The following is a 19397-nucleotide window of genomic DNA, read 5'->3' on the forward strand; positions in this document are numbered from 1 at the left end:
GGTCCCAAAGCTTCTCTTTTCGTAAGGGTTTACACCTTTTCGAAAAACGATGGACCAGTATACTTATATAATCAATAACTTAACGTGTTCAAAATTACTTTCAGTGTTTGTTTGTTTTTTACCTCTCCAACAAAGGTTAATTAGAGAACAGTTGTAGCGTAACAAACGTAAATACTATGTGCTTCTTCACCAATTCGAGTTGAAGACATCTACCCGAGAGTAAGCTGTCTCTTAAGATAATTCGATGATTCGCAAATCTGATTAAAACGATCGGAAGAACAAGGGTCCTAATTCAGGGTCGAAGGAGGGGATCCTGAGACCGGCACACGCCGTAGTGATCCCCGTTTGCGGTCTCTTGTCACATTCTTGTCAACTGGGACAACGCGTCACGTCAATCTCTTCCGCGCGCGCCGGTCGTCTCTGTCGATCCTTTCCTCTCTTCCCTCTTCGTCCTCTTCCTCCTCCTCATCCACTCCTTCCCTGATCTCCTTCAGGTCCGGTTGTCGCTTACGCGTCAGCGGCGCCTTGATGGCCGGGTCCGGTAGACCCGTGAAACGGACAGATGGATGGACAGACGGACAGCTCGACAACCTCTCGATGCGTCAAAGAGAAGTATAACTCTCCTCGCTACCGGTCGAAACTGCCTCATTAACCGACCCCGCCGGCGTCGTGTTTGATGCCTGCAGTTCGAATTGCGTCGCCGGATTCTCAGAGTATAGACGAAAACTTTTCCTACCCCCATAGGAGCTCCGGGCGAGGAGATAGCGACGCAAGGGCGAATTTCCTGCGGAACGTCGATCAGGAACGGAGCCGGAAAGCCGCTACTCGAACAAAGTCGAGGGGACAATGGGGGCGGTACCAAAAGTATGGGGCACCCTGGTCAATTCATCGCGACGCGTCGGACGTTCATCAATCCTCGGGGCTCGGCTCGGGTACCGGTACCTGTTCAGGAAGGAGTCTCGGTCTGCACGGCGTCGCGACGCAAAGGAACATTAATTGACGCGCAGATCCAGGGCCCGTTTCCCCCTCGCGAAGTCGACAGCCGCCCTCCGTCACCGGCCGAGCAGATACTTCGGTCGCGGGGTTCCGCTCGAGAACTCGGTGCCCCAGGAAGACCAGGATTTATGCTCCTATGAGTTGAGATGTTTGCCGGAGATTGAACGCGGCGCGGCAAAGACCCCCGCTGCACCGCCTGCAGGACCTGCGGGTAGAAAAATTCGCGCGCGAATATCGCGAGCCCGAGTCCAGGGACAAAAGCTTGGAGCTTTCGAGCCAAGGCGATATCCTCGCGAGGCTGATTAAGATCGAAGTCTGCGGGGCGGAGAGCGGGAGCGGCAGCTGCGTTCTTCTTCTTCTTCTTCGGTGTAGGTATCGAGAGGACGAAGAGAGCGGCCTGATGGCTGAGCGGAGATGATGAGAGATGGCAATGGCACAGCAACCCGAACCCTGTGCAAGCTGGGCTTCCTCGCCCGAGGCGTCTGGTCCCCCGGCCCCGGGTTGTCGGTCGAGAGTTGTATCCTCGAAATAACACGTTTCCTTTTAATTTCAGTTTACTACTGTAAAATTGCTTGGTAATAACAATAATGAAACTGTTCCTGCATTTGCTAATGATAGTGATTTGTTCGTTGCCCTCGAGCGACCATCCGGCACCAGGTCTCAGAGAGCAACTCGGCGCTTATATGCATGGTTCGGTGACGCGCGTTTGTGCCATTTGGATTTCATTTCCTAGCTCTGCGGAATGACGCGCTCCGATATCCCGGGATCAAACGTGTACTAAGATCGCTAATTAAGAACCTTGTAATATATTTCCGCATCGTGGTATATTTCAGCGGTATGTTATACGACTTAAAATTAGCAAAGACTTGCGATACGTACTAGGTAAATGTACCAGTTGTTGACCCTGTACCAATTATTGACCTTCTTTGGTTGTGTATCTGTTTGATCGTTGGTTAAAAATTACCAAAAAATAAATTTCTAGCGTCTAATCCTCTGGCAATTGGTTTCAGTGATCGAGAAATTCACAATTTGTATCGTAAATTTATAATTTTGGAAAATCAACGAAACGATAGATGGAACGCTGGAATTGGCGACGCGCAGAGGATGGAAAAATGGGAGATAAATAGACGGGGAGAGAGAGAAATCGGTGATTGAGGTGCGCAGCATGGTCGTGGTCGGCGGTCGGCGGTCGTCCGCGCCTCAGGATCCGTCCGTTTCAACCTCTTTTGAATCTTCGCCGGCCAATTAAAATAATTAGCGACGAAACGAAGAAGAGCAAGGAGGAGACGGACGCGCATAAACACGGACGCTGTGTTATTTACGGCTCGTCCGCGTCTTAATAACTAGCTTAACGATTGACCGGCAATTGAGCCTTACCGAGGAGTCGCGTTTTAATCACTGCCCCGTTATTATATCCTATACCTTCACTTTCTATACGCGGTTCATTCTCGCCTTATCTTTCGGTCCTCGTCTTCATCTGTGCGGGACTAAGTACGAGTTTCGATGATGTACAATTGATCGGAGAGTGAAGTCGGTGCTTTGGCGGGCTACATAACTGTTCTTAAGCAAAGAATTATCGTGCTTTAATTCGGTCCTTGGAAATCAGCTTCTTAATTGTCACAAAAATCGAAGAGGATCATGATCCATAAATTCGTCTAGCTCTCTTCTCACTCCGTCGTCGCCAGTTCAAGCCCCGTTGAAACAGTGCCCATCGGGGAAGAACGGCATGAGCTTACGGTGGTCTTCGTGGTCCCCGTGTGTATACGGAGAAACCAACCCCTCAGTAGCGTTAGTCCGGTTCTCCCAAGGGCGAGGGAAAAGTGGAGGTCGAAGTTGCGCGACGGCTACAGAGGCAGAAGATCTTGGTCGTTTATTTGTCGTTATATAGCCGGAGAACGTTGTCCCGTTGAAGGACCTGGAACTCGACGAGGTACCGCGAAGGGACTTGGAAAGGACCGCGAAGGGACGCCGCTTCGGTCCGCGGTTAAGCCCGACTCGTGTTTCGAAGGGAGGCGGGAAGGAAGACGGGGAACTGGCCGCGTTTCATTTATTCAAAGTAAGTTATAGCGATCGGTGCTCTCACAGCAGCCGAAGCGAAGCGGCCTGTCGGATCGGCGGCAGCGCCGCCTCCGATGCAAGCCTAATATAGGTATACCGGGGCCCCGAGTCGGTGCTCCGATTTTCAGCACAAAGATATTCATCCAATTCCACGATTAGACGTCCTCTGGTGCGTTTTTGCCGTTCGACGTTACACGCCGCTAACCACCCTGCAGTGCACGCGCGTCCATCTTCCGGCTAATCTATCACCGGAGGGTTGGCACACAGAGAGAACCGAGTCGAGGAGCATTCGAGAAAACGGAGTAATTAGATCCACGCGGTAGGGTTGCTGTAGGGACGAGTTTAATCACCTTCCCCCCTTCCCGTTTCATATCCACGCACCACTTACCCCCCTACGAAATTCGCTCTGGGATTTGTTGCATCGTTTTCGGCGAAAATAGACATTTTCCGGACGTATATGAGTGGCTGTGCGATTCTACAAACGTCAACAAAAGAATCCAGTTCATCCGATCAAACGGAAAGCAATCAATTAGAACATACGTCAAACGATCATCTTTGAAATGTATGATAACTTTCACTCACTTCGTTACGGCAATATTCGTTCTCGGAAGCTCCGTCAAAGGCGCTGCGCATCGTTAGGATACGTCATTTGGCTCCAGCGAATGACGAGTAGTTACATAGGAAAGAGGCGGGAGACAGAGACAATTTGAATTTCAATTGCAGAACGAGTACGAACCGCGAACATACAAGGAACGTCGATTAACATTTTAACGTAATTCTTGTACTAGCAAGTCTGTCGTGGTTTGCGTTTTAGATTGCATTTCAAGATGCAGAGAGGGAAAAGAGTGAGGAACTTTTGAGAACATTATTTTCACCAAGGGCTTACATTGAGGAAGTTCTCTAGGCCCTGATCGCTGAAGCGCGGTGGAATGCAACGCCTCGGCAGCAGGCTATCGCATTCCATTCAACATCTCCTTCGACTCTTAGGCGAATACTCTAGTAAATATACTTATCTAAACACGCGCAAGGAGCGTTGCCGCGTGTGGGTCGAGTGTATGTGAATATGTGTGTGTGTGTGTGTATGTTCGGAAACACAGAACACGCGCTAAATTGGACAGAGCACGAGGGACCATTACGGTTATCGTTCCACGACTCGGGGATCCTCGCACTCCTTCATCGGTATTGCACGACCTTTTCTGGCACGTAGCTGAAAGGATAAGAGAACGGTTAGGAAATGGAGAGAATTTTAACGAAGACGCGTTGTCAATATTGGTATATTTGCGGTAATATTTCTAGTATATTTCTACAAGAAATCGCTAAATGCGCGTTACATTTTTGTGCTCGTGCATGCTGTCGCACTTCCATGTCTGACGTGAAATAGTTGCAGTGTGGCGACAAGGCACGGTGATCGGTTGATTAACATACCGGCGTCAATTCTAATTATGATTCCAAGCTGGCTCGTAGCTGACGTTTCAAAGCCGCGGAAGTAATTAACTGCGTCGAGTCACGAAAAAGCGCGAGACCGCCGCGGGAGCTAGGCGACGAAAATTGCGTTGACTGGAAATTGCTTGAGTGTATACTTATTATCGACCGTTTTCGGCGTTATAAATTACTTTTTCGGATATAATTACGAGGCTACAGGGACAACGCGACGTGTATAGATGGATTTAGTCCGACGTCTAAAGTGCATTTCTCCCAATCTTATCCACGTAATTGAATCGAATCAATCGTTTGATTATCTGTCAATATATAAATGGGCATTTGCGTTTAAGCAACAGGCTTGAATTCCGGGATCTGAGTAGGTAAACGACGTTTCGAACGGTTTGATAGAACGATGCTAATCGAAGCGATTTGTATGAGAATGGGAAGCTACTTTTTACTACCCGGTCACGTTAAACTTCGACAAAATACCCCTGCGACTCAAGAGGCATAACATTTTATCGGCAGAGTTTCTTCGATAGCGATAATCTAACAGCAATGTTTAATGCTTCATTTCCTAACAGGATCCAAGTACGTTCGACGAAAAATTCAATCGATTTTGCTGCTAGTTGGGCATCGGTGAGTCCTCCGATTCTCCAGAGGAATTCCAAAACCGGATTAGTACTTAAAACTATACCCTTATTTCACTCTCATCTTTCAATTGTCGATCATTATTATTGTATGCAAATCCATCGTCTGCGAAGCTGATTTTATCGCAGTCATCTCTTCAATATATCACTTAAATTATCGAAATTCGCGTATAGTTCTGTGACATGATTTCTGCAATATGTTTGCATAAGAACTTGAGAAAATCGTGAAAAAGTGAAATGATACCGTGAATTTTGAAATACTTTTCCCAGCAATTGCTAATCATTCTTAAAAATCCTTCAAGACCCTTGCATGATAACACGAACGCGTCGATATCAAAGAATATTTTTATCACCGAAAAATTTTCCCGTGTCTAAAATAATTTCGTCCGAAAATTATCTTTCAACAATCGATACTCGTACAAAGGGGTAAAATTTATATCGCGGTTGACGAAGGGCAACTGGACAGCGGATGAAAATAGTCACGTCGTCGGTCGCAGGATACGAGCATAAAATATTTATGTCCTATCGACGGTGTTGCAGAGTATAAGCCTCCTGTAGTGGTAAAAGGGAATGAAGAGACGATTTTGGAGACGGGCGGGCGTCGACGTCGACGTCAATGAAACTCGTCAGGGCCTACCGGCCATAAATTCCACCGTCACGGTCACAAATAAATCTAATATCTCTCATGTCCCACTTACAGGACAGCCGACTGTATTTATTGCTTCTTCTGTCCTGGCCACTGTGTCTGCCGCATCGGTCCGAGAAACGCTGCTACCGGGATTTGCGGCCTCCCTCCATTCCTCTCCTGAGGATTTCTTCCTCTCAACTATTCCGCAAGACTTTACCGATCTCGCCTCGGTTCCCCGTAGCGTTATATATTTTTATGTAGAGTTGTCGAGGTCACATTGGAGCTCAGGAGTAGAAACTTCTGACGCAGGCTGCAGCTGCGAAAAGTTCAGGTGAATGAAATTGAACTGATGAGAGCAGAGCAGACGTCGGACCAAAAATTGTCAGAAGGTCAGGAACCAGACGAATTACAAGTGTGACTGCAGAGGTTCCTCGTAGATGGTCGTTTTCCGAAAAGCTCAAGCGGATCTGGACTTTTTTCGGTACTGCAGCACTGGCCGATGAGACGAAGTCAAAGGGTACGTGCGATGTTGGAGGTGGTGTCCGGGTCTCGCCCAGGTGTAAGAAGTATTAGGTATAAGTTCGTATCGATCAACCTTTCCGACACGCGAGCTCAGGGTGGGGTCTCCGGAGAACAACAACGCTTCCGCAGCCATTATGCAGTCGCCGGTTAGTTTCTTCCTGGATGAATGTTCGTGTGCAGTGTTGAATCGCCCGGCATTGGCAGGACTTGAAGCGAAGGCCCGGCCTTCTTTCGATTTTTCAACGGTATTAAAATATGTTCCAGTGAGAACACTCTTCGTTATGAATTTTCCTCTCTCTTCGTTCACAAGTTAAAGTCTGAGCCGCGCTACTCGCACGGATACTAGTCAAGTCATAACTTCAGAGAGGCAGGTTGCGTTGTACTGCTACCGTGTACGATAACCGGTATCAAATTTCAGTGTAATTAGGCACGGTATCAGGCGATGAAAAATAGCTATTACAACTTTATCGGAGCGTAATGCGTGATATAATCGCCGGACAAATGATCCGGATAATGCACGGACTGCAGGAAACGAGTTTATTTCTACACCTGCTCAATGCGTAAAATTTGAATTCGAAATTCTTAATGCGACTTAATCTTGATTCACTCCGTTTGAGATACGGGCACTCTTGATTCCCGATAGTCGAAATTTAGAAAGCGTGTGTAGAATCAATCTTAACGACTGATTATACCGGCTACTCGTTTCCGGGCTTGAATTGTACGAAAATTCTTTACCTCCTGCCGGGACGGGAACGAAGTTTTATTAAACCTTTATAAATCACCCGAGAGGAAATTATTTGAGGATTTTATTTAGGAACGCCCGGTAGTTGAGGTGCATCGAATTTCAGTGATCTAAGAACTTATTCGTACGAACCTCGAAGGCTATACACCAACTTATGAATATCGAAAATAACTTTAAGTTCTGCTTATCGAAGACTCGAATACAATAATACAATCCTGCAGATCCTTCTTCCTCAAACTGTATACGTGAAATAAAAAAATAGAAAATTAAAGGCGACCGGTATTTCTCTGTTCATAACTTTCTGAGCGACTCAAAGATACAATTTTACCCAAATTAAAATTAGGCACCTACAAGGCTGTTCGTGATAAAATCCCGAGTTGTGGTCGCCCCGATCCATGCCCAGGCTTTCCTCACTAAAATTTCTACACAGACAGGGCCGCGTCTTGGTGTGATAAGGAATTAAAAGATTCGTATCCCCGTGGGTGTAACGAGACGATAACGATTAGGACCCCAAACTGCACCGAAAACCGTCGCGTCGTTCTCCTCGCCTCGACCGCTTCGCCTCTTCGTATTTCTCCGTTCTTCCCTTCTCTTCTCTTCTCTTCTCCTCTTTCCTCTCCGCCCCTCTCTTATTCTATACATCCCGAGGCAGGCACAGGGTCGCGAGCGAAGTAACGACTTCAGAATTTCATTAACGGAGGGCGGCGAGATTATTTTAAAGAGATACGGAATTACCTGATTAGGAGGGAAAAAGTCATTAACTCAGGCGAAACTAATTAACGCTAGGCTCGAGAGCGCCTTCCTTCTCCTTTCTCTCCCTTTCTCTGCCTCCCGCTTTTCTCCCCACCACCATGTCTCTCTCTCTCTCTATCTCCCTCTATCCCGTTTTCGACCTTCTATACTCCGTCATCTTCTTGTTCTTCTTCTTCTTCCTCTTCTGCTTCATCGTAGACCGTGTAATACACTCCTCGTAGGTACAAGATGCGGAGGATGCCTGCAGGAAAGGGTAAACAATAAAAGCCTGGAAGACTGGGCTGTGCGCTCCGCAGGTCTCAGGGCGCCCACGTTAATCTTGTTACGGTTATGAATCGCTATGCTCAGAATAATGCTATCTACTTACGCGGAGTTCCGGTTTATTTTACCCCCTCGATCCCCATCCCCATCCCCCTACCCCTGCCTTATGAAGATACCAACATCTATTCAAGAACCCATTCAATTCATGTCTCAGGCATACGAACACCGTGTGATACGTTGTCTCTAGCCATTTACGTCACACTCAGAATCACAATTTCCGTCTCGCCTCGAGGTTTTATCACATACTTATTTTTATGAAATAGCTCATAAGGATGTTTTTTTTTTTTAATTTTTTTATCTCTTCTCGTTCTCATCGAGATTCTTCTCTCAGGTCCGGCGGACCACGGTTCCAAAGGCAGAAATTCCGGAATCCTGGATTACGTGATATTTCAACTCGGGTGAATAAATTCGCGACGAAATTCGCCACGTCCGCAGGTGCAGGGGTAAGAAAGATGGAGATAAAAATGAAAGAAGAAAAAAAGAAGATCAACCCGCAAAGTTACAACCCACGACGGCGTAAACATCTTGGCGTGTGCAGGCATGCAGCCGTTCTGCAGCATCTCTCGTCCAAGCAATTCCTATGCATATCGCGACTTTCTTTACGATCAGTGGAAGCCCGCACCCTTTCTTTCCTTATGGTTGCGGGAGGATAACGCGGGGCTGCATCCGGCTACTTGGTGGGCGAATAAAATCGGATCCTTACGAAAAAAAAAAAAAAAAAAAAACGAAACAGGAAATTGGTATAAATAATAAGCATCCGCCTTCGCCGGTGGCGCTGGCGCCTCGCAGATAAGCTTTTGTTGTTGGAATTATATATTATTCTAGCCGTGCGGCAGCTACTGTAAATACATCTCGGATACACGGAATTTTTCTAGGCCAATCGTAAATTACACCTAGTCGCAGGCATACCTACGGCTCGGGTGTGTTGATTCTTACACCGCAGTGCATACTTGGACGCACTCTTGACACCACTCGAGGAGGGGTACCTAAAAGTAGCCGGAAGAATATCGCTCCTCGGTTTGTTTTTCTTACACACCCGACACCGTCAAGTTCCACGCGGTTAATTATATACGGTTTTTGAAAGGCAAACGTCGATAACTTTTACTTATCCAAACTCGGGACTAAATAAATTTCGATACCTTACAACGAGAAAAAAAAATTTCATTCGTTACAGTAACTAGAAAAATTCAGTAAAACAGGTACCGTTGAAAAAACTGTTAAAATATTGTTGGAATTACGAAAAACGAGGTACGCGTAACCATTATGCGCTATCGTCGATCCTTTTTTGGTAATTGCAACGCAAAATCAGTTTCTGAGGTTTACTCTACTTTTTTAGTTAAATAAGGCTTTAGCGTCAATTTATTGTTGGACAAGTATTAAATTTTCGCAATAGTCGCAAGAAAATGTAGTAACAGTGATCGTAACGAGAAAGAATAGTAACGGATACTAGACTTCCGGTAACAGCTGGAAAACTAATTGTCATTTTCTACCTAGAACTATATTTTTCGATTGTGGTAAAAAATGAAAATAGTTAAGGACATACTCAGGGTTAAAAAAAAGTCAGGGATCCGCGACTTGGTTGAAAACTCGAAATCGAGTCGGGAGAGAGCGAGGCACGAGTCGAGCCGTCAGTGTCAACGTTTAATGAACAATATATAAGGCGGGACGGTGCTAAGAATCCAATATGGCCACCAGCTGCATCCGGAAGGATCGCAGGGGAATCCTGTGATTACATTCCTGGCTAGGTTTCCCGGCGACGCAGATCCCACCCCAAGTTCCCTCGGAGCCTCGAGTACAGACCACGTTCGCGATTCATCCACTTCTGCAGGGTGGTTCGCCCCACATCAGCGATGGCGACTGACTGTAATAAGAGACAGCGGCTTTACTCGCGCCCACCATTAATTTAACCGCAGGTCAAAGGTTGCATGCGAAACTTCCCCCGGATCATCCGTGCGATCTTGCAATTTTTCCCATCGATCAAAACAGCCTCCAGCCGCCCGTTGGGAAACGATCGGCGTTCAGGTTCGGACGTGTTTTCGCGATCACCGACCATGAAGAACCACGAACAACCGTTGCAAAGGTGAACGCGATAGTTGTTGTTTATCGGTGCATTACATGCCCCAGCCAGACCGCAATTGACGATAATAATCGCGCGATATTCCCGCAAATCGCTAGCTCGCCGGTAATTTCCAAACGATTCGATTCGCTCCGGTCGTCCCGCAAGCTTTTACCTTCGATCCTAGCTCGCAGCGTTGCAAAGCTACGCTACAGTTGGCTTATATTCGCGCACTACCTGGAGCTCTGCCTGTGTTCATGCGGGAGGTTATTCTTGGCTGGGGGTTGCAGTTCGTACATTAACCACCCGGTTAATTCGACCTGTCTGTGTTGGCTCGTGCGATCGCGAGCAACACCGGCGTATTGACTTTATACACTCGTAAATAATGCCGCGAATAACACACCGGCCGTTGTCTTTTTTAATTAAATTTCGTTACTACCAATTCAACGACCGAACCAATGCTGCTGCTGCTGGTGCTGGTGGTGGGGCGCAAATAAATTGAAAAGATTCAACGCTGATTTCAATTTCGATTGATTAAATGTTACTCTGTTAAACTGACCGTACCTGTACGAATTACCGGGAAGTAATCACCGTCTATGTTTGACGGTGTTTTAAGTGAAAATTGGATAATTCGCGGTCTTTCAAGCACATTGATTAATATCCATTAAAGATCGAAATCCGATTAAATCGTATTAGTGAAATGACCGTTTTTCACGAATGAAACTCAGTTTGTAGCAAAGAAATATTGTAACCATTAGTAACTAGTCGAATAAATTTCTTAAAATAGAAACCAGAGTATAAAAAACACGATTCGCGTACCTGAAGTTCGAATTTTTTTCCGCTGCACGCGGATGTTGGTGAAAATTTGGAAAACTTTTCATCCCGCGGGTCGCACCTGGGTTGAAATTGCCGGGCAGCCGAAGGCTGCAGGTATACACACTCATAGCTTATACGTGGGCGGCATATGGAGTTGCGGAAAATTCATTTCCTGCAGACTATAAGGCGGTCCGGAACGGCTGCAGGGATTTACCGGCGGTAAACCTGTAAAATATGAAAATTTTCAGCAAATTGCATTCTCTGACGGTGAATTCCAGTTCAACGGATACTCCGCACTGGACGACATTTTCAGCATAATTCCGACTAACGATATCCTGTGTCTGTGACGCAAGATATTTCGCCACCGCGGTATGTGAATTCCTTCATTGGTTCGGCGTTAACGAATTTGAAAAATCAGGAAAACCGCGTGATAATCGCGAGTCGAATAAAAAGTTTAACCTCACAAGTTAATGATTGAGTCGTTTGGTCGTTTATACGCGGTAAAAATTCCAACGAATTTGGTATTTGGGAAAAAATTCACGCCAAAGCAATCAAGTAGCTGTTAATTTACTATCGCGTTGACTGCCGTCGGTTTGCCCGAAGCATGTAATCGAGTACGTTGAATTGACTTGTTTTTGTATAAAGCCATAATATTGCAGTTCTTTCGTAGTCTCAAGTAAAGTTAGCGACCCGTATAATAATTTCTCGCCGGTATTATACGTATAATAATATGTTACGATTAGCAATAATTACTATACTTAGTTGTAGATCATAATAATAAACGTTTTTTTTTCTGCTACTTTTTAATTGATAATCACACGGCAATGGCATATACCTGTCGCATAAAGCGAGTTGAAGATATAATTATCCCGATTGCTATCTGCGTGATCTTTGCGACAGTCCTAGTCACGCGTCTCGGAAAAAGGTTCAAGGGTCCCGAATTTTCAGGGCGGAATAGCTTAGCGGTGAACAAAAACACCGCCAGCAACTCGCCTACCCCCAGAAGTTAGAATATAAGGCACCCAAATGGCGGCTGTACCGCGGCACGAAGTAATTATTCCCTCTCCTTTTAAACACAGCAATCTTTGAGTTTCTTCCGCCGCAGGTTGTTTATGGTAATCCATCTCCTCGCAGGGTTACAAATGCAGCATATCACCAGAAATACTACAATTGCCAGCCATGCGGGGTTATTATTATTACATTGAGGTATACAGTTCAAAGCGACTGGAAATCGATTTCCAATTTTTTTTTTAAACTATAAAAAATCATGTAAGCTAATCTCACGAACGGCTGTTAATTTCTGGACTCCTGTTATGCGGACGTTTGAAATTAGTCCTTCGGATACCAAAATGATTATCTTTATTTCTGTATCTATACATATACAAGAATATTTACGCGGCTGAGAAATTCTTTCACATGCGGTTTACCACGCGTCATTGATAAATCGGGTGATAGACTTTTCACGAATACGAAGAGACAGTGTATTAAATGTATGCAAGCCTGTCACCGTGTCACACGGTGGATACGACAGCGTGGATTTAAAGCTCGGAAGATTGACTCGAGTGTGCGTGTAATGCACCTTCAGAGACCTTTAATCGCTTCCACCTGAACCGTCTAAGGTCCTATCTAATTGCAAGACCGATATGGCTGCCGTGCACGCCACAGGAAATCACCCGCGCACGCCAAAAGAAATGATAAAAAGCAACAACAACAAAAAAGTGTGCATCGCCTATCTTACGAACCGCTTTTAACGACCGAGCCAGGCGAACGATTATAACGAGCATCTAGTTGGTTCGTCCTACCCAGTATAGTACATTTCCCTGCCGAGATATTTTCATCGATAAATGATATTCCCCTGATGATGTTTCAAAATATATACGTAATGTCACAGAAAAAAAGAAAAATTCACCAGGGACGAAATTACGTCGCGTGGCTTTACATAATGATGCAAAAATAACTAACGAAATTCGAAGCAGCGTGGTTCAACGTGCAGGGTTGAAACCCGTTGAAATTTAATAGCCTGTGTTTATGCATTACATTTTACGTTATGGCGCGACGTATACTTGTAACGTAAACGATACGATCGCAGCAGGTTACATTCGTATTGTAATGTGTGTATAGTTTTAGGAGTCTTGACGCGAGGGTTGCGTAATAAAAATAAACTGGGAACAAAGAAAGAATGATACGAAGAGAGAGAGAGAGAGTGAGAGAGAAAAGAACGAAAAGAAAAAAAAACGAAGTAGACAAATTTTTTTTCCAAAAATATTAACACGGTGCTAAAAATGTACCCGTACATTTATACCTATGGGCTAGATTTTACGACCTGACCGATTTTAATGCCGCGAGTTCTGTTCGGAATGGGTGTGACCCTGCTTTTTAACTATTGGACAACGGAGTTGTTGGAAGGCCGACACACACGCCCCGGATGCGAAAGAGGCTTACGGAGCTCCGACGAACTTAACGACTAATCAACCTATTGAAACGCGCTTTGAAAGCTTCGTACGGTCAGGAGCGTTTGCCTATGGCGACGGCCTCGGGACAGTCTCGTAATTCCGTCCGCTGGACACGTATCACCTTAGCGATAGCCTTTTATTAATTATAAATGTTATTACGTAACGCACAGCTGTTGGGCCTTATCGTCGAGAGGTTCGTTATCGCCGTCAACGGAAACAAACAGCGGTTTAGAATCTATGAGCGAGTATTCATCGGAATGTATCAAGTACGTGCGAAAATTCGCGTGCTCACAAATGCGACGATGAAATTTCTGCATTTACATCTTCGACACTTATAATTGACCGGAGATTTTGAAGACGCGTTGGAAAATTCACCGCCACGGGAATTTATTCGCGTTTTGCGTGGGCGCAGCTGCATAAACCGCGGCGGTCGCGTTTTTCTCCCCATCCGGAGCCAAGGGAAAGGTTATCGAACGGGAACGATGATAGATGCAAGGTGGGGCGAGGCAATCGCGTTCTAATCGACTTATAATCGATCACGAAACCTCGCATGCGGCCAAACAGAGCTCGAGCTCCTCCTCTTCCGCCATCTACTCTGCAGGCTAACCACCCATCCAATTTTCTCCTCCGCTCCTCGTTCATGCATTTAATGCGCGCGATTTTTGCCACACGGTTACAGGTCATGATGCGGAGTGCTCGAGGAATTCGTCTGTACTTTTTGAACGCGGTGAATCGCTTACCTCGAAGCACCTTTGAGAGGAACGTCTCTCGTCTGCAGCCAGCCGTGGTATCTCCACGTGGTTCCAGGGGGCAATCAACGTTTCGTGATTAGCAGTCTCGAGATTGGCCGAAACTGATTGCTCGACGGCTCGCAGGGTCCGGTACCAAGTCCCGCATCGGAGACCGAGACTCATCGTCTGGGTCCAGCTCTCGCAGCAAACTCCGGATCTCGTTCCCCAGCTGCGGATGGGAAAACGGTGTTTATTTTCATGAGTGTTAAAGGCACTGGTTCGAGAATCGCTCGTATCGCCCGTGTTCATGTAACAGCGCGAGTGCACGAAGGTTGGTGAGGGTGATCGATTAAAATCGCAGTGCGATGAATATACGGCATAGGACCAATAGGGAGATTAATTGACGTGGCTGGAGAACACGAAGTCGCTATCCGAAAGCCAGCCTTTCGTCGAATCAATTTTAATTTCAACCAAACTCCGCGTGGGTATTATCGTTTTGACAAATGTCTGTTTTTCTTTCTCTATTAGAGATAGCCGGACGTCGAGAAGCTTATTTATTCCACTTTTGACACCAGCGAGTCGGCCGTGAATATCTTTAATTGCGAATCGCGTCGACAGCTGCTCAACTCCGCGAGGTGACACCGTCGTCGGGTTGACCGTTGGATTTAAAATTTAGTCAGAGAATTCAACCGTAATATATATTAGCAGGCCGGCACGAGGCCAGAACTCACATGACAGCCAAGTAACGACGCGCGTTTCGGTGTCCTGCACACATGATCAAATTACCAAATCCATAAATATCACACGTAGGTACTCTCACGCGTATTCATGTCTATTAGTCATCGTTAACCCCACAACCACCGTCACCAATACATGTCACGTCACGGAAAGATCGATTTAGTGACGATAAAGTAGTTTCGTTTAGTATTCAGTTATTATAGGCTCGACATCAATTCTTGAGCATGAATAATAAAGCACAATTTTCAACTATCGCTTGTCAAAGCTGCAGGGACAATTTTTCAAATCTGTAATTCCCGTTGGTGAAAAAATTACTCGTTATCAATTTTGAAAAAAACATATTGAAATACATTATTGGCCTTGCTTTACGAAAGGAATATTCGTTGTAGGTAAATTTTTTACATTGTTTTTTTTTTTTAGAAACAGTTACTAAATCAGCGTCTCTAATTGGTCTTGAACACGAATGAAAGAGCGACCGTAAGATCAGGTCCAAACGATCGATAGTTCCAGGTAAAAACCTCAGCCGTGATTGTAATCGTTTCATCAAATTCCTCGAATTCCTGACACGAGATTGGGAATTTCAAAGCCCGTCGTTTGAGGACTTCGAGGTGCCCAAGTGATTAAAAACTTTCCAAGCGCCAGAATTGTCGACTAAATTGTTTGTCTCGAGTCAGCGTGGGGAAGTGGCCTGCGAGTATCGATCACGTAAATGTTTGATGAAGAACGGTGCCAGGTGCCCGAGTTACCCGGGAGCTTCGAAGCTTCTGCAGGGTCGTTTGATACAGACAACGTTGTTCGCACAGTTGGCATGAAATCTTCATCACGACGTGCTCGATTGGGTATCATTTTTATCTGGCCACTGTCACCTTGGCGCCTGAATTTTTCAGGTCGGATCAGTTCGATGAAGATTTCTAGTCTTTTTACTCCATTTCGAGCCTAACGGAGATCGATGTTAGCAGAGAAGGTGAACTCTGAGGTTCTTTTTAGTCAACTTGACGCGGTAAGTGAGAGTGAGAGAGACGAAAGGAAACTTGGCTACTAAAATTGGCTAGACAAGGTCTCCCCAACCCGGCACGAAACATTCGAGTTATCATAACGAAGCTGCTACACGTCTGGTAACGTGATAATATTCCATTTGGTAGTATCTCAGTTCGCTGTTCGTTTAGACGTGATTGATTCATTTCTCGACCTTCGACACGATCCTTTTTCGAGATACCGCTGAAACGTATGAGTATATCAGCCCGGGACAAGCTCGTCCGCGATATAAACTTGGCGGATAACGGAGTCTACTTCGCAGTCTGGAAACAAAGCTGTGTGTTCCAATGGCGGGCAGTGCGATGGTTGGAAGGCGAGGAGCGGGTGTTCCACAGTTCCTTGGTATATAGCTAGGAGAATGCCGGGTTCGGTGGGGAGTTTGGATGTAATTACGAAGCAGAGATCCGCGGGGAAAGATAGGCCACGGAACCCTGAGTGATGGATGCTTTCAGCGTTTGAACGCCGCGGCAGTCAGACTTCGAAGCCATGCATGCGCCAGCCACCTTCCCGCATTATTACATGCGATTCCAGCGTCTCGTCTCGCATTTGGGAAAAAAATGGCGAATCTGAATTTGAGAAAACGAGTGAATCTCCGCGATTGCCGGAGTGTGGGAGCAAGCGAGGTGCGCGTCTTCCTGCAATGTCCGAGTCCCGCCCAGCACGTTGGCCAATAGTCATTAGGTGGGTCCATTAAACGAGCGTGCACGCTCACGCAGACGCTTGGCTCGCCGAGCGACCTCGTCTTCGAGGCTCGAACCACGCGTGGGGTGCTCGACACAACTCCGCACCACATGCCATGGCGTTTCTTCGAGGGACCGGGAGGTGGGCGGAACCGAGAGGCGGCTCTTTACGGCCACCTTCCGTTCCCCGCGTCGGAAACCGCTTGTACTCCCCGATAGTCACTTGGTATACTTTGTACACACGTGGTACCGGAGTACCTGGCCGATGCCTGCTCGACTATCGCAATGAAAACGTCGTCGTTGCCGTTCCAGGCTTCTGTTCTTCGCGCTTTCCGGATCGCTGAGAGTTCGTATGATCGATGGCTGTTCTACAGCGGTCTATGAATGCAGAGATCATTTTTTCTTTCTTTTTTTTTTAATGGTACCACTGCCGCGAATCATGACACTTTCTCTGTCGACATTCTAAAACATGCGCGGTATTGCTTCGTGCACTTTGTTCATTGGTCTTACGTATCTTGGTCGTTGATCCATTCGCCCATTGATCACGAGCTATGTCCCAGGAAGGGTGACGATACAGTTTAGGTACTTAGCGTGCTTCGATTTTACGGTACTGTGGGGTTACTGATGTTGCCACCATGGTCGAAGAGACTGCATTAATGTTTTTTAACAGTCAATGTAAGAAGTTGTAAACTTTACCGAATGATCAACAGGACACATTCGTGATCCTGTGACCTTCGGTTTAAATTTGATCTTAGCGTCAAATGAAAAACGGTTAGAAAAAGGGACGGAATCATCGATATTTTTGTTGTATAACTGTATGAATGGTGAAGTAACAATATCTATCTAGTACTGTAAAATCACTTGGAAAATTGATGCGTTAAATTTCTGCCTTCTCACTTCTTTGATTTAACACTGCACGATTTTACTCAAAACAAAATTATTCACCCAGAGGCCTTAAGAATGGTCAAGTTAAAACTTGTAATCAAACCGTCGATAAGCGACTCGAGTATTATAATAATCACCAAACGAATATCCGCCGAATATGTAAAATTGCGTCGAGGGTGCGGATCGGCGGAATATAAGGTTAATTTTTCTTGTACTTACCAACACGCAGAGCTCCGATATGGGCAGCTTAGCAGTTTCTTATCGCACGCGATTGTCGCCTGTGGTGTGCAGGTAGGTTAAGTAACTGCAGAGAAACGTTAGACTCGTGGGAATAGTCGTTGGGGCGGTTAAAACCGCGAGTAAAATAACGCGTAACACGTGAGTAACACGCACTTCTCTCGATGATATTCAGTTTCACGAACGCAACACATTTACATCCAGGTTCGGGCTGTACGAGGGGTTTGAAAATCTGACCTCGACCGATAACATCTTCCTCCGTTCAATATTAGTCCGCGCACGCAACGCGGAGGTCACTCGTGACTTCGTACGCACTTTCCAAGTCTCAATGCTCGTCGATGACCGCCAAGGTGACCGGGAGGGAATCCGATCTGGAACCCCGAAGACTGTCGTCGTCTTCTGGGGCTCCAACCGAACTCTACACCAATGAGGATCGGCCCGGTCAACCCTGCAGGAGAAGAGGAGCAGTAGTCAGTCAGTTGGCCAGCACCAGGCCAGCCGCCGATGTGGCGATTATGTTTGCCCATTAATATGCGGCGTCGGACAAGACAAGGTCCATTCCGTTCGAAAGAGCCTCATGGCTGCCTTCAGCCTGGCCTATAACAGACCTCGGGTTTGTGGGTTTGTAGGTCTAGGCCCTCTGCCAGGGCGCGTCGTATCATTTATCACTGGATTCACGCCGCCCTCTTCTCCCAGCTGGACTCGAAGACCGTTAGTCTTCGGCCCGGTGAATGCTGCTGGTTCGACCTCCTCCTCCTCCTTACCCTCGCCCTTTATATACAGGAATTATATACACTTATGTACGGACATGTATGATATTATGGTCACTGCAGCGGCTTGTTCGTTCACTTTCGATTTCACACTTATCGATGCACTCGTGAATATATACGTACGTGTGTGCTCATTATAACGTCCCGATGACCATTCCTCGATCATAACTACTTTCCTCTCCGTAACCTTTTTTATTTCTCACCATTTCAAGTCGTTAACACACGAATATACTCAGCTGCTATCCCAAGTTTTCAGTATGGTCGCCGAATATTGTCCAAATCATCATCGACGCACAGTGCGGTCGATGTATCGATGGTTCGGCGAGTTGATCACTCACTGACTCAAGTCATGTGGCTTCTCTGGTTGTCCATCCAGAACACAATAGTGACCCCATCTTCGTCTCTTAATTTATCTCTCAAACTAAAATTTGCAGCAATCAACGAGGTTTACTCTTCATCGTCATCAATGTTGATTCCATTGAGTTTCGACAACGAGCTTACTTGATATTTGGTCAAATATATACAAGGATCGGTTCTTTCAGCGCTATGAAGAGGTTCAGAATCTGCGCGACACCAGTTTGATCAGATTCGTCGTACGATGACCGATTTCAATTCGACTTTATACGCTACCCCGATGAGGCGACGTCTCTATATTACGGTTATGATCGTATTCTGGTCGACGGAGGGCAAGCTGTGATAAGAACGCGTTATCATGAAATTCCCACGAGAGATCTGCCGCTGGGCTCCTTCAAAATCCACATCCGGACCAGAAAAAAACAACCCACGGAAAGAATGCCTGGATATTTTTATATCCGAGGATCTAGACACCCCATCGTACGCGGTTTAAAATTCTATGAATAAAAAATCTGACATGATCGTAGGTTGTGGGTGCGGACGGGGTGCGGAT

The 19397-nt window shown here is 46.1% G+C and overlaps 1 long non-coding RNA gene across 1 annotated transcript; it reads right to left on the reverse strand.

Moving 5' to 3' along the window:
• Window positions 1-9643: 9643 nt before the first annotated feature.
• LOC124292831 lies at window positions 9644-18176 on the reverse strand. Its single transcript, XR_006902766.1, has 4 exons — window positions 17703-18176; window positions 14155-14374; window positions 10965-11186; window positions 9644-9950 (listed from the first exon to the last, which is right to left on the reverse strand). It is a non-coding gene; the product is annotated as an uncharacterized LOC124292831 (long non-coding RNA).
• Window positions 18177-19397: the final 1221 nt, after the last annotated feature.

This window comes from Neodiprion lecontei, chromosome 2 (genome assembly GCF_021901455.1).
Source record: "Neodiprion lecontei isolate iyNeoLeco1 chromosome 2, iyNeoLeco1.1, whole genome shotgun sequence".
NCBI classification, from domain to species: domain Eukaryota; kingdom Metazoa; phylum Arthropoda; class Insecta; order Hymenoptera; family Diprionidae; genus Neodiprion; species Neodiprion lecontei.